Source organism: Apodemus sylvaticus, chromosome 18 (assembly GCF_947179515.1).
Source record: "Apodemus sylvaticus chromosome 18, mApoSyl1.1, whole genome shotgun sequence".
NCBI lineage: Eukaryota > Metazoa > Chordata > Mammalia > Rodentia > Muridae > Apodemus > Apodemus sylvaticus.
Window position 1 is genome coordinate 34,328,879 of NC_067489.1, and position 14,305 is coordinate 34,343,183.

The window sequence follows — 14,305 nt, forward strand, 5'->3', positions numbered from 1 at the left end:
CCCACCCACATAATGGCAAACACATGCCGAGAATGACTGCTGTGTACATAAGAGCTAGGGCATGTGTTTCTAAATATAAGTGTTGGTCAGCCATATTGATTCAATCTTCCACTTCCTGCAGTAGGGAATGTGTTAGGTGAACTTGCTTCCTGTTTGCTTTGGTACTTCTGTGGGAAACAGGAAAGCGGACCACATTCAGCCCACTTACTAACATCCTGGTGTAAGTCACAACTTCATTCACATTTTGTCAACTCTTCTACCACAAATTTTGAAAAAGACTTTTTATGGTAAGGAAGCCAATTGCAAAATCTCAGATTGTAACTGCTTGTTACACATATGGACCATAAACTTATTATAAACCACAAACCCCCCATTTGGTGTAGGTCTCTAACAAGAGAAGATAAAAGTTAAGTCATTGCATTTCTGTTTTCTGAACAAAGTCATCCGCCAGTATTCATAACAGGCATAGAGTCCATGGGTTTTCATATGCTGTCCACTGCACACACAGTTACCCGTCGGGAGTACACAGCACTCACAGAGCCTAAAGGAACCCATGCTCTGTTCTTAATGTAAAATGTCTTTATTTACACTAAGGAAAATTGTAATTTTACATTTCTTGTCTGTTCTAGTCTTATTAACATACCCTTGGGTGGCCTCCGCCAAGTGATTCTAAAGAAAATTATGTTATTTAAGCGTTATTTTCTTGGCTTTTGGCTGTCTCTCTTTGATAGACTTTTAAATTACAGGTTTAAACCCCTCCCATGGTTAGAGTAAGCAATCATATTTCCAATGTGACTCTTAGGGCTCCAGGAGTGTGTGAAATCTGGCAGGAATGGCTACCTCAGGGCATCCTGTTTGTGGTTAGTATATTTACTGACCACGTCCAATCATCAAGCCAGGTTTCATGATCTGCACTTACTGTTCTGCTTATAATCAATTACAATTGGATCACTAACGAGCAAACTAACCTGAGTGTAATGCCAGCACCTCCTTGGCATTCACTGCTATGTAGAAACTTAGATTTATTTTTTTATTTTTTTAAATGAATTTCCAAACTGCTTAGTTAAGAAATCTAATTTTGAAAAGAGAAAACTTATTTGCTTTAGGTCAAGGTTGGGGTATCTAGTCTCACCAGCCTCCTCTATTTTCATAATAATGTAAAATAGCTGAAAAAAACCCTTTATTACTTAAAAGTGTTTATTCACACAATGGCTTCATGGCTTCAGTGAAACATTTGTTTCTTGAGACTTTATGTCTGTGTTTTTTCTTTAATACTGCTATTCTTAACAATTAAACATATAAATTAAGCAATTAAAATAGCCCAGAGACAGCCCTATCCCCCAATCCTTTAAGTACAAAATTCAGGATTCACCCTTCAAAGCTCGGGTAAGGCACAACAAAAAGAAATCCCCTATTTGGAATCAGACTCTTACCTAACACCATTTATCAGACAAATTTATACTTTCTAGCTTGAATAATACTGAACCATGGAATTATTATACTGGTACTTCAGCATGTAATATTGTTTGAAATTCCAATATTGATTCTATTGACTATTGCAGTATTATTTATGACTCGAGTTACTTATTTACTCATTATATTGCTATAAACAAGGCATAAACTCCTTTAAGTTAAAGAGCATCTGTAAGTCTGGCAAAAATTATAAAAGTCATGGGAAAGAGAAGGTACTTAGTAAAAACTCAACTGACAAATAGGCTGAAGAGAATAATGATAACGTTATATAGCTAATATTGATAGTCTACATTTGCTCTTTCAAATGCTTTTTACCCTTCATTTATTCCCAGACATTTCAGCTTACTCTCAAATATGCAACTAGATCAATTTAGTAAAGCAATTAAAAAATCACTTTTGATACTAATGATAATTATAGGCACATGGTATTTACTCTCCATCAGCCACTGTTTTAGTGGCACGTGTCTATTCACATATGTGAACACATATGCTCTTCTTAGTAACAGAGCGATGCTGTATTAGACATATGCAAACCTGAAGCACAGACAGATTATGTGATATGTCACATCACCAAGCTGAAAGCAAGAGAAAGCCAGGCAGCTTGGCCTCAGCACCTGCCTGCTTAATTCCTGCGTTCCACATCTGGCACTGGAGCAAGGAAGCTGCTCAATCTTCCCATGGACCATGTGGCCCTGCAGAAATTTTTGGATGAAAAGCTATGTCCTGGTGTACATGATGGTGCAAACTCAGGCTACATTAGCATTTGGCTGACTGGAAGCCATAATAATTTGGCAAATTCTTCATTTATTCGACAGCCAGATTTTCACCTCAATTTTTCAATGAAAAATTATTCTAACTTTACCACCTGTACCTATGCAATCACATTTTATGACTCTTTTAATGTTCATAAGGATATCGTAAAGGAAAGACAACGATCCCTAAATTCAGCGACATATATAAATCACAGAGTTTAAATCATATCACTGATTTAGGTTGGACTCAATCCCTTATCATGGCTGACTTTCTTGGCAAGAAAAATTGAGCTCAGACTAAGCTATTCATTTTCTAGAGCAAATAGTAATGCTAATTCAACATTTCTAAGACCTCTTGGTTAATTTTCAATGCACATAAAATGCAATAAACTCTTTTGAAGTTTTCACTGGCTTAAGGAATGGACCTGAAATCCAAGAGGTTCATTAATCACCTAATTCATTCCCAAGCCAATATAAAACTAGAACAGGAAGAGGGAAAAAAAAAGATGTTTTCTATTTGTTTAGTTAATTCTAATTGTTCCTAAGAAAATTCCCGGACTTATCTCAGAAAGGGACAGAGATGTTGAGGGCAATGAAGGCTGTTGTTCTTTCTAGGAACACAAGCCAGAAGACAAGCAGATCCTCTTGGCACCATTGAGTCTGGTGCCCAGATAACAGCGGCAGGGTTCTGCTGCATGGGTTATGCAATATCTTTGTCAACTCCTGTGGATATTGGCATTTTTTTCTCACGGAGGCAGTCCAAAGATCTGGTGGTTTTCTTTGGTATTAGAAGATTAATAAATTAGCCTCGGTTTATAGTAAGAGAAATTTATGAGGAGGAAACACAATCAACGTTTCTATTAGCATCATCTCTAGTGTGGAGTTGGCTCTGAAGCAACCATTCATTCTCTGAAATAACACCACACAAGCATTTCAATTCTCACTCCAATAAAAGTTGATGCCGAATAAATGTGCACTTATTAATGATCGCATTAATAAAGGGCACAAGCTGTCAGTTGGGCCCACTCATTAGATCAGAGGCCTATAACACATTATAACTAGGCTGGTTTGGACGCTACTCAGAAGTAGAAACTCTCAGATTTAATTGCTTCCTTTCAGAATATATAGGTCACACATATGTGTGCATAGACATTTATATATAACCTTTTCCCCAATGACGTTTGGCAGCGAAGCTCACTTTCTATGGCATTCTCTATAAGAGATGTTACAGAGAAACTTGCTGGGGTCTGAAACGGGCTAAACATGTTTTCCTTCCTTTTTCTGTTTCTTTCCCTGCCATCGCATCACACCCACCCTTCTCTCTTTTCGTATTCTCCTCTGTCCTCTTCCTCTTCCTTTTCTTCTTCCCCTTCCTATTTCTTACTACACTTTCCACTGTTCACTGACAGCCTTGCATGCTAGCAAGCAGAAGAGCTGCTTCACTTTTACACTGGGATGTAGGAAGCGCGTGGGGCCTCTGCTGTGTAGGTGCTGCTGGTGTTCCCAGCACATAAATCCCTCCCATACCCTCCCCAGCCTCCCCAAAGTGACATTGGCTGGAAACAACGTGGGATTCCTAGCCTAGTGGCCTCACAACAGGCTTAACTGTGTGCTTCTCTTTTAGCATATGACTATAAATATAGTCATAAACTTTTGTAGACATATGCATGCATAGATACATACATATATAAGCTTCAAAGTAGAATCAGTTTCATGTACATAAATATGTATGTATATGAAGCTGATATATGTATGTGAAGAAATATATATATATGAAGAAATTCACCTGATCTAGCATTTATGGGCATGTTCTAAGAACATGCTAAAGATATATATATATATATATATATATATATATATATATATATATATATATATATATATATACACATAAACATTCTAAAGAAAATGTTAATGGATTTTTTATTATTTTGCATTTCCATACTATTCACTTCTCTCCAGAGGCAAGTAATCATATTCTAAATACAATTTATATCTCACATGTTGTCACGTGATTAATACATTCTGATCATCACTTTTCAACTTGAGATGTACTCAGGACCAAGTCTTATATTGTATCTTTCTTTCCCTGCTTCCCTCAAGTCCTGTTGTAAAAAGGAGATGGTGGGTAAAGTGAAGGCTATTTGGTCAATGATTTTTCTACATTTGACTTGACTCTTTCTATTCTGTTATTTAATCACTTAATTATTTAGGGCTTTGGAACAAGATCTTGCTGTGTAGTTTCCTGAGGTTGGCTTCAAAATATGACCTATGATCATCCTGCCTCAATCTCCCAAGGATTACCATAGAAGACATATGACACAGAGTCTGGCTGTTTGATTTAATTGTTTCAGGCTTTTTAATTGTGTGGGAATATCATTTTTCCTGAAGAATCATTACAACCATAAGCAATTCACCTGATCTAGCATTTATGGCCATGTTCTAAGAACTGGGTAGATGTTACAAACATAAGCTTGAGTATCTACCATAAATGAGCTTATTCTGCAATCAGCAATGGTGAATTAGATGAAAATTCAGTAAATTTATATATTATATGATATAATGCAAAACTATAAGAAGGGTATATGTGATTATGTTAAGAAGGAATCACTATATGGTTGTGGACACAATGGAACAACTAACTCCAGCCAAAGTTAGAAATTATGGGTTGTTTCTTTATTCAAAAAGATTCCAATATCAAATGGTCAGTTCTGAAAACATATACACAAGTAATGTAGAGACTGAGCATGTTGTACTATGCATTTAGGAAAATACATATGATGCACATATATTTATGTGGCAACAATCAATGGGAAAAAGAGGCCATGAGTTTGAAAGGTAGCAAGGGGAGAGGATATATTGGAGACTATGAAGGAAGGGGAAAAGGAAGTAAATAACATGATCATATCATAATATACAAATATTCTAAAAGACTCCAAGGTATTGAGTATGTTGAGTGTGAGTTTACTGGAGTCTTACGCTTAGCCTGAGAAAGATGCAGCCTTTGAGGGCTGGCTGTGGGCATCAGGGGAGCTGGGGTGGAATGACCTGTTATTTATCTCTCTCTGCTCTGTCATTAGTGTGACCAGCTTCATGTTCTTGTCTCCTTGGTAAACTTCTGCTGGTGATCTCCATGACACCATGGTATCCTAGCTCAGTCTTCTGAAAATGAATGCCTTTTCTTTTCTGTTTGTGCATGAAGAAGTTGCGTGCAATGGACCAATGTTTCTTTTCCTCTCCTGTTTTAGCTTTTGCTGTTTTATCTCCTCTCCAAACCCACTCTCCCTTTTTAGCCCTCTCTATCCACTTTTCCTTTCTCTTCTTTCACTCTTCTGCGTTCAGTGACCACCTTGTATGGTTGCAACCGGAAGCTGTGCTTGAACTTTCCCCGGGGGATTTAAGGACCTATACATTATGTAGCATCAGGACTCTACTCTGTGGCTGTCCAACTTAGAACATACATCCACACTCTGCCAAATACCGAGTCTTCATTGAGTTCACCAGGCTGTATTTGTTTTTTTTTTTATCATGTTCTTGTTTTCACAAGTAGAGTTGGTTTTACAGTCAAATGTGTGACGAGCCAAAACGTTTGAACTCCAACCATCTGCAAATGTATTTGGCTTTCTAGTTGTATATTTACACAGAGTTGCTCGATGGTATAACACTGCCCCACAAAACACAAAACCAGTTGGACACAACAGGTGAAGAATTCTCACAGGAATATTTCGTTTTTCTGAACCCAATTGCCCTTAGCAATGTCATCTCATTATCAATTATAAGCCTCTACATAGGATACATTGAAAGTTTTAGGTCACAAAGACTGATAGAAAGCAACCCGATCAACATACCTGTCCTTAAAGCCAGCATGACTTCCGTGTAAAATCATCCTGGTTTTATGACTTTGCCTACTGGATAACCTCCTTTGCTCTGTTGTCCATTGAGATACAATTCATTCATGCATATTAATCCTTGCCTTGGCCTTCCTGTCACTCATCTTGTTGCCTTGGCTTGGACCTTGGTTACCCTCTTTGTGGTTTTAATTATTTCCTTAATTTTCCATTTCTTTGAATTTATGTGTCTACCCTCATATTTTTGTCAATCCCATGACTTGCATAATTCACTGGTCTCTTTCCGTCACTTGTCAGTCCATGTGACATTTATATCACTGAAAATATCTCATAGGAGCATTCAGGAGACAAGGGAAAATGAGGATGAGATTTGAGAAATGGATATGCTCTGGCCAAAGTTATGCATAATACAAAGATAGAATAATAACAGAACATTTCACTTTTATCAATCAAAACTAATTTATATATCAAATTTCACTAAATGTTTAAAGCACAGCGTGTATAGTGTCTTTTGCTCTTGGATAGTTTTTTTTTCTTTAAGAAATAATGTGGCATTTGATCAATATCACTTTAATATATGACATGGTTTTCTGACATGGAAATGTAGGATATAACAGAAAGTTAAAGTACCACACATATATGTAAAATGTAGTGGAACACATATTTAAGCTGTTATTCTGTTTACAATGCATTATGATATATACTAGACTATATTAATATTAGGTGATATTCCTTGATCTGTCTGTTGTTATCTCTCAATCTAAATATTCCTATTATTTCTTGATAATAGAAAGTTTTAGGTACACATGTTTTTCCATAGCACAGGTTCCAATTCTCAGGACCCTGAGAGCTTAGTATAGAGATGTAACTAAATTTCAGCCTACAAACTCTGAGACAAAATAATGAGTTTATTTTCTAGGTATTTTCTGTATATTGAGGTATAGCCACCCTTTACTTTTTCCCTGTCCTTTGATCTGAAAACAATTAAGATTCAAGAGAAGGAAGAAGATTGATAAAAGCAACCTGGAAAATATAGAGCCAATATATCTGCTCATTCCTGCTGAAACCCAGCCATCATGAACAGGTGGCAGAGATGGTCTAAGCTATCTTTGTGCTGTCTTTAATGACAGTGGTCAAGTTAGCCTCGCAATATTAGAGGCTAAAATATTAGATCCTATCATTAGCTTGTATTTTTGTTCTTCATCTTTTATTATGTCTGTGTGTATATACGACTATGTCTGTTCACGTAGATTTATGTGCCTGTAAGCACATGTACAGATATGTGTGTAAGAGTGTGTAGCTTAGAGATCATTTACAGGCCTTCTCAGATGTCATTTTTGAGCAACTGTCCACTTTCTTATTTAAATTAATTTAATGTTACATTTTTGTATATATGAATGTTTGCATGTGTGAGTGTATACATGCTCATGAGTGTGTGGGTATGTGTATGTGTGGGTGAGTTTGTGCACATAGGTGTACCATGGTCCATGTTGGACAGTCAGAGGACACCTGGTAAGAATTGAATTTCTCCTTCTCCTTCTGCCTAATAGCACAGGGGGCACAAACCTTAGCTTGTCAGACTTTTCCTACCTTAACCATCTTGCCAGTTTCTCTTTTTAGATAAGGTGTTTTACAGGCCGGAAGTTCAGTGAGTAATGCAAGGCTGACTAGCCATGAAACCCAGTGAGCTCCCAGTCCGCCTCCCCCAGCACTGAGAGAATACACCCGGCTTTTTAGGGATGGAATCCAGATCCGCAAGCTCCTGCAGCAATCACTTCATCGATTGACCTACCTCCCCAGCTCAACTCCTTGTAAGACCTGGTATCTCTGTAGCCCAGGCTGACTTAGAACTCACAATGTAGCCCATGGCAATCTTTCTGCGTCAGTCTATAAAGTGTTGAGATTAAAGGAATAAGTCATTATACACTCCAAGACTCATTTGTTTTTATATTGAGGGAGTTTCTTGGAAGTGGGTATTGGTGTCATTGTAAAGTTATTATTTTTGGAATACTACCTGAAGTTTATCCTGTCATATCATATACATAGTTGATGTCTCATCTAAGTGTGCTAATTAAAAACACACTCATACATTTCTTTATAATATTATTTAAAAGCTTGGCAAATACTTAAATGTTCTTTACAGCAGATGGAAGTTGGGACTCTTTAATTAGTAAACCATCATCAATGACAAATCACACTAGTTTTCCCAAAACCTCCAACCTCAAGTCTTTACCCTCTTCCATCTTCTCATTGCTTCTGGTTTAAGAGACCACTTCTTAGGCTGACTCCCGCTTCCAGAAGTCTGTGGAATGTGTCTCAGAGAACTGCTTTTAGGGAGCTGCCTCAGCCCAGGGATTCACCAAGACCATCAGGGCACTGGTCCTATGCCGCACAGCAATGCTGCCTATTTGCTAACGTCTGCTTACAGTTCTCTTGGCTTTACTTTGATTTTTGTGGTTTTAATTTCAATCCCATGAACTATTTTAACATATCTAAGCTCAAAACCATATTATTAGCTCAAAAGCTCATTGGTAGGGTATGTTACACAGTCGTCTGTAATGGAGACTCCTCAGACATAGGTTTTTGTGTCTTTCCTGGATTGTCACAAGTATTACTGTACAAAGAAAATTATGTGAAATAAGTGCCCCACAAGTTTATAGGTCCCACAGAGAGAGAATGTGGATACAAAGCACTCTATGTCTAAAGGAGTACCAGGCAACATATTCAGGAGATCACTCATTTGTGTGTTTTGTTTTGTTCCTTGAGACAGGATCTTATTGTATAATACAAACTATCTCCATATGTATTTTATAATGAAAGTTACCTTCAGATGTTTCAGTCTTCTGCATCAGACTCCCAAGTGATGAGGGGCTTTCAGGCCTGTACTGACATCCCCTGCAGATAGAAGAATCTTGTCCCCTCTGTTTTACACTTTTGTTTTGTCTATTTTATTTCAGTCTTAGAACATTGATTATATCCCAATGAAAGAAAAATCTATGCTTGAGAATTCTATGAAGAATTTGGTATTTTTATTTGGCATTTAGTTAATGAGTTGACTAAAGTTCTCCGTTTCAGATTGTCTCACAGTCTACTTCCTGTTTCTAACCTCTCTTCTCATCTTAGTTCATGACTAAGAAATAGTTTTAGCCAGACAGAGGGCTTAACAAACTCTGGTATCTGGAACCTAACATTGTACAGACATGAAAACGTGGCTTGGATGTGTCTCTGAAGACACTGTTCTCAGCAAACCTGGTGGCACAGATTTCTAATCTCAGCTATCAAGAAGGCTAAGCAGAAAGATTGCAAGCTTGAGGCCTGCCGTAAAGCAACATAGTGATTTCTAGGTCAGCCCGGGACAGCTCAGAAAGACTTGTCACAAAATAAAAAGTTAAAAAAGAAAGAAGGTTGGGAATATAGGCCAGATATAGGTTACTTGCCTAGCATTCCCTCCCCCACCCCAGCCTTCTCTCTTTTAAACTAGTATCACCGAGCACTAACATTACAATTCAAGTTTCAGTTAAAATTCTTATTGCCAGTTTGAAAACCTATAAACACCTGCTTTCATTTTTCACAAGATAATTGTTACAGTGTCCATACATCACGTATTTCAAATATTTCTATTTAAAATACTATTTTATTTGTGTACTTTATTGGATTCATTTCACCCATAAATTTATCATTTATGAAAATTACATAGAGTACAAAGTGAAAAATTTCTTTTTTTATCTATTGAATTCCATTCTAACATCAGAGGTCACCTTGTATCTGGCTAGAAGATAGTCAGCATATTCTGAAAGCTACAGAGTTTATTTTTCTGTTTATAGTTTGGAATTTAAATAGCAATGACACACATAGACTCATGAATTTGAATACTCAGTTACCAGGAGTGACACTATTTGACAGGGTTAGGGAGAGAATGTCACTGAGGTTGGGCTTTGAGGTAGCAAAAGCCCAAACCAACTCTCTCTCTCTCTCTCTCTCTCTCTCTCTCTCTCTCTCTCTCTCGCTCTCTTTCAGCTACTATAATGTTAGTATAATATTAGGGTGTAGTTCTCAGCTTCTGCTCCAAGGCTTGCTTGCACACCATCATGCTCCCCAACATTATGATAATTCACTGAACCACTAAAATTGTAAGCAAGGCCCTCCCTGTTAAAGACTTTCTTTTATAAGAGTTAACTTGGTCATATATCTCTTTACAGCAACAGAATAGTGACCAAGACAGAATTGGTACAAGGGACTGGGATATTGCTGGGGGGTGGGGGTGGGTGGGTGGGGGAGGTGGGGGGGTAGGGGGATGTTGGATTACTGAGATTGGTAGAGTAGATATCAAGGCAGCCTAGCACTGACTGCCTCCTGTGGTTATTAGTAATCACTCACATTCAGATCTCTACTGAAAAGGAGCAAGCTGGACAAAGAGAAATACACAAAGTTCAGTTTGAGGAAAAAAGGAAGTAAAAAGTTTAAAGGAAACCCTGACTCTAAATGGAATAAAGGGAATGGTGATTTCGGGGCAAGACCTCCCCTTTTAAGCTTTCAACTTGTGAAAAAGAATTAAAGAAAAGCTTAAGCAATGAAGGAAACCATCAGCTGCAGAAAGCTGATACAAATGTATTTGAATAGAGGGCCAAATTCCAGCTCCATCAAGCAGCAGAATTTAGCAGATTCGCCATATGGTTCCGACTTCAGAACCAAGAATGCAAGGAATAGGTTGTGGAATTTTTCTCCAAGGGTAAAAATAACCACCAAGGCCAGTTATATGTCAGAGGTATCCCTGCACAAAGGCCCAGAGAGGCCATTGCACAAAGCTATGAAGATGCAGCCTGGATTTCGTGGGAGACTCTGAGATGTTGGAGATGCCAGAGTCTTGGAATACCTGCCAAAGACAGCTTCAGACCAGGTATGAAACCAGCCCAAGAAAGGAAAGTGTGTTGCAGTCAACAAGATGTTGGACATCTGAAGGGTGCTTTGATATCACACACAGAGATGCAGAATTTGGAGTTTTTCTTGATGTTTGTTTGTTTGTTTTGGTCTTGCTTCAGTTCAATATCTTCTCATGATGCACCCATTCTTCCTTTCTGGAATGGTAATGTATATTCTGTGCCATTATTTGTTGGAAGTGTGTGATATTCCTTTTTATTTTTATTTTACAGGGGTTACAGTTAAGAGATTGCCATGAATCTCAGAAGAGACTTTGAACTTTGGAATTTTAAGGTATCGAGACTGTTAAAGACTATGGGAACTTTTGAAATTGAACTAAAAAGTTTTTGCATTATGATATTGTTATAAAGCATGTAACAGGGAGTCAGGGAGTGGTGGTTTGAATAAGAATGGCCTTGAGGCTCATAGAGTTGAATGTTTAGTCAGTCACCAGGGAATGGCACTATTTGAAAGGATTAGAAGGATTAGGAGTTGTGTCCCTGTTAGAGGAAGTGTGTCACTGGAGATGGGCTTTAAGGTTTCAAAAGCCTGTGCTATTCCAGGTCCTCTCTCTCTGCCTATTGATCAGGATTAACTCTCTACCTGTGCTCTAATGCCTGTTGGTCTGCTGGCCTGTTTTCTACCATGATGCTAATGGACTAAATCTCTGAAACTGTACACAAGGCCACAGTTAAATACTTTCTTTCGTAAGAATCGCCTTGGTTATGATGTCTCTTCACAGAAATAGAACAATGCCTAAAATAAAAATATAGTTTTGATAATTTCTATATATACAAATATATTTTTCACTCAAACAAGAACATGCTATACTTACTAATTTGCCACTGTTTTCTTCCAGATGAATATGGATATATTTTAAGATGAGTAGCATGATTTTTATTTTATTGTGTGTACATGTGTATGTGTATGTGTGTGCATGTATGTGCATATATGGGTATTTGTGTCTATATGGGTATATGTGTAAGTATGTATGTGTGTCTGCATGCATCTCTCTCCCTCTCTTTGTCTCTGTCTCTGCCTCCCTGCCTCTCTCTCTCTCTCTCTCTCTCTCTCTCTCTCTGTGTGTGTGTGTGTATGTGTGTGTGTGTACTTATATCTATGTGTTCTTGGTGTGCATAGGACTGTTAGGGCATACATATGTGTCGAGGTGAGGGTAGTGGTTGACACTGAGTACTTTCCTCTGTCACTCTCCCTCTTCAATTTTTCATTTAATTTCAACTTTGTTTTGTGTCTGAGTGCTATGCCTGCATGTTGTATGTGCACCAAGTACATGTTTGGTGTCCCTGAAGGTTGAAAAAGTATTGGTTCCACTAGAATTGGAGTTAAAGATGGTTGTAAGACACCATGTGGGTGCTTAGAATTGAACCTAAGTCCCCTTTTGTCAATGCTCTTAACCATTGAGCAATCTTCCCAGCCACAACTCCCCATCTTAGTTTTTGAGACAGGTTCTCTCCTTGACCCTGGAGCTTAGCCTTTGGCTAGACCAGCTGGCCAGCAAGCTCAGGGATGCCACTGTCTCTGGACCTTGAGTGCTGGGGTTACAGGGATATCTTGCTACACTCAGATTTTTATTTGTGATCTGGGAAATCAAATTTGATTCTTCCTGCTTGAATAGTAAGCACTTTACTGACTGAGCTGTCTCTACAAGTCCCTATGTCCAAGTTCCTAATGGCTGTATAGCATTCCATATAATTCGTGGTAGTTAAATATATGTTGATCAAAATAGGCTGTTTCTTTTAGGTTTTAGTTACATGAAGCAAAGAATATCTCTGTATGTATTGGCAGTATGTATTACAATTGATTATTTTGGTAATTTTCAATTTACAGTTATTTAACACTCATTAGTAACAGACAAAAGTTATTACCCATTTTAATATTATTGATTTATACCTTAACCACATTTTCTGTAACAAATTTTGAAATTAATTGTTTGCATTTAGTCTACTCATTCCAAGGCATGCCAGAGGTTGTAATGTCAAAGGAAGTATTTCAACCAATAATCCGGTAACACGTTGGGGTGTTGAAATGCTTAAAATAGAACATTTAAGCTAGAGCTTGCAAATTAGATACAACTCTTGCATTCCACGGGCAGTCTTTAGCAGTATGCTGAAGAGAAGATCCCTTCCAGCATTCTTCATATTGATATTAATGTCCAACCATGAGCATATGTTGCAGGAATGTTTAATGTATCTGTAGGCAGTTGGGCCAGATTTGTCTTATTTTAGGGAGCCCTGTCATAAGTTAGTTAGTATTTCCTTGTGTCATTATTGCATTCTCTCCAACATATTTGATAGGACATATGGAAACTTCTGAAAATGTGACGTGAACATTCCAATCATAATAACTTCATGGGGCCCTGACATTTGAATACAACTTACATAAGGAAGAGAGCATTTGCCTGAAGCCCAGACTATTATTCTGTTGGAATATAGTCTGAACATATTGATTTTTTTGCTGTAATGTCTTTGAATTCATTTCATGTAGTTGAAACAACTACATCCAGTTTAATGATCTAGTTTGTTAACAAAACCACAGTGTTAGTAAGTAGAAATAAGAGAGAACTGGAAAGGCCCCCCTTCCAACAGCAGGCGAATGGCCCCAATTAATCAGAACTAAGAATAGCTATCTTCTGTTTTACAAAAGCTTTTTCAAAGTTTCTTCAACTGCCACCGGAAAGTAATTAAAGAAGAAACTATCCCTTAGAGTTACATTAGTTTATATATACTATGTTGTCAAAGAAAAAATGTAAAGGAAGCCTGAAATCATGAATAAGAGTTCAGTGCTAACCCACCGTCATGTAGGGACATCCTGCATCTTTTTTCCCCACTCAGGGAATCTAGAATAATTCGAAAGGCCTTGGTATAATATAATGATATCATGTATTGGCTCCTTTCAAGGAAAAGGCATAATAGTGCCTCTGCTGATAGTAGATGTACCAGTATGACATTTAAAGTAATATTAGTACATGCCAAGTGTTGTCTTTCCATATTGGAAGTGTTTGACTTTGGATTAAGATTTATTTTATTTTCAGTTCCATGTATGTGTGTGTATCTGCATGTGAGGTGCATACACAGGAGTGCAGGGGCCCACTGAGGCAGAGGCCATGCATGGGGTTCCCTGGAGGAGGAATTAGAGGCAGCAGTGATCCACTCTACATGGGTACTGAGAACTGACCTCTGGTCCTTTGGAAGAGAACTACACACCCCTAAACTCTGAGCAATCCCACCAGTCTCCAGTTGGGTTTGTTTTGGTTTTAAATATGTGACTGCCAAGGACTAAATGTGACCTGTGAAA

General features: G+C 37.8%; 1 protein-coding gene across 1 annotated transcript in view; it reads right to left on the bottom strand.

Moving 5' to 3' along the window:
• Positions 1–14,305, bottom strand: part of LOC127668433 (rho GTPase-activating protein 7-like) — a 392,875-nt gene that overhangs the window by 363,806 nt on the left and 14,764 nt on the right.